This window comes from Sinocyclocheilus rhinocerous, unplaced genomic scaffold (assembly GCF_001515625.1).
Source record: "Sinocyclocheilus rhinocerous isolate Xijiao unplaced genomic scaffold, SAMN03320098_v1.1 scaffold2781, whole genome shotgun sequence".
Classification (NCBI taxonomy): domain Eukaryota; kingdom Metazoa; phylum Chordata; class Actinopteri; order Cypriniformes; family Cyprinidae; genus Sinocyclocheilus; species Sinocyclocheilus rhinocerous.
This window is the reverse complement of record NW_015630344.1, coordinates 52,916-55,332: the sequence shown is the minus strand read 5'-3', so window position 1 is coordinate 55,332 and position 2,417 is coordinate 52,916.

The window sequence follows — 2,417 nt, the reverse complement described above, 5'->3', positions numbered from 1 at the left end:
TCTTTTGTATGCTGCTGAAGACATTAAATTGATTCAACATACAGATCTTGTTAAAAAAAAAAAAATCAACGTTGATTTACAAGTGTTTGTTAACCTTTCAACCATTTAGCATTAATTGATGCAATGTTGAAACAACGGTCATCATTTCAACCATATTTCAACGTTGAAGGTCAGTCATGTGCCGGCTGGGAACACAGACATATTGTTAAACCATGTTTTAATAGTAAAGGATGAACCAATCTAGAAACATGCGTTTTATCATTTAGAAATACCTACAAATTGTAGCTTTTTTCCAGAGCAACGGAGTCTGAGATTACATGATTATGTGTTAATGAAGTATTCTTATCATAATTTGTTGACAGGTTCTCAGGACAAATAAAGTTTATATTTTATCAAGAATAAAGACGAAGTTTACCATTACCAACAGCAAGTAAATTTTATTGCCGCTTGAATGTTAAAGCCCCAAACTGCACTCGTCACAAGCTCTACATGCAGGTTTTTTCAGTGACTTTAAGGAAGTTTAACCATGGCTGGCTCCAGACCGTTATTTTGCACTGAATGACCTTGAAGGAAAAAAAAAACAAAAGGGTCAATCACTTTTAACATGGAAATCGAGAAACTTAAACAGATAATCACAATATTGTAAAGTAGACACAGTGTGTCTTACCCGTGCAACTTTGGGATCCTTATGAATGGCACACAGGGTCTCAACTCCACCCTTTTTGCAGTTGGTTCTGCCCAACTTCACAGTGAAGATGTAGTTCATGCCAGCGACAACCTGGAGTGTCAACCAGAAACATGTTCAGACATAGTTGGGCCAACCCAGAGTTTAAAAAAAAAAAAAAAACCTGTCTGGGGCCCTAAAGTTCTTAAAATAAATAATTTAAGTTAGGGGCAGCCACCACCGTTACAAAGTCATGCTGGAGAAAGCTGGCTCTCGCTCTCTTTCCAAGTTTCACTATTTATCGACCATGTCTAGCAAATCAGACCTGAACCTGAAACCGTTACTCCAACCTTATAGTTCATCGTTAATGTTTGCATCTACAGGGCCTCCAGGAATCCCAGCGTTCGCCACGGCCAAAGTCACGACCAAAAACGACACAATCATTTTACGATACATGCTTGAATGGGATTAATTGACTCGCCCTGTCTTGATTCTTCCTTGTGCCTCGTTATAGCGACAAGCAAACTGCAAACAATTCTGTTCACTGAGATTATATATATACCTGCGTGTAGGGGCGGGGCGCTGTGCCTCTACCAATCAGATTCAGGGAGAGGCAATGGGTTTGGAAAAATTCATTGTTTTGTCTTTTTTCATTTAATTACAGCCCGTGTAAGGCGTGCACTGTATTTAAATTAAAATGTTAATTAACATTAATTTATATTTAATTTAGTGATTCCTCTGCGTACCACTAGAGGGAGCCTGAGTAGCACTAGTGCTACTCGTACCACATTTTGAGAACCACTGCTTTAAACAATCTTAATTAATTTAAATTGTACCGACATTTGCGATTACATGATATTCAGAAAACACGAACAGAGTATGTTATCTTTGAGACTATTACACGATTAAAAATAACACACCTAATGCATGGCATTCACATCAGAAAAATGTGAAAAATCTCTAAAAGACAGACATTAACAAATTACCAGCGACACACAACAACATCAGATGAGCATCTAACTTTAGCATCTGTGATAAAGCAATACAAAAATACACACATACAGCAGGTATTTATCTTCTGCAGGTTACATGTCCTTTACCCATTTATAAACTCTGGTAACGTTATATTTATATACTATGTTTGAAAGGTAATAAAGACAGCCTTTTTCTTACCTGATTTTGTCCGTATGTTTGCAGGACCTCGCAGATCACATCTGACCCTTCCTGTGTTCACATTTCAGTTTTTGTTCTCTGTTGTCACGACTCAAATTCGTTCAAAAACAATAAAAATAAATAAAATTAACAGGCAAATATAAAATAATTCGGGACCGACCGAGCAGTTTTAAAGGTGTCATAGAATGCATTGATACAATATTTTAAATTGTTCTCTGATATCTACGTAGAAGGTATGTGGCTTGGGCAAAAAATCTCCAGAAACGGTTTTACATGTCCATTTACAACCCTAGGATTTGTCTCTAGAATGAAATGGAATATTACCTTATCTGGAAGGGTCATAGCTGGGTTTCCATCACCCTGCTTTTACTTTTGCTTTACTTTTAGTCATTTAGCAGACGCTTTTATCCAAAGCGACTTACAAATAAGAAAAAGTAATTAAAACTAAAAGCTAAAACTCTATAAATACCATATATATATATATATATATATATATACAGTGCTGCTTGAAAGTTTGTGGGCCATTTAGAATTGTCTATATTTCTGCATAAATATAACCCAAAAAATCATCAGATTTTCA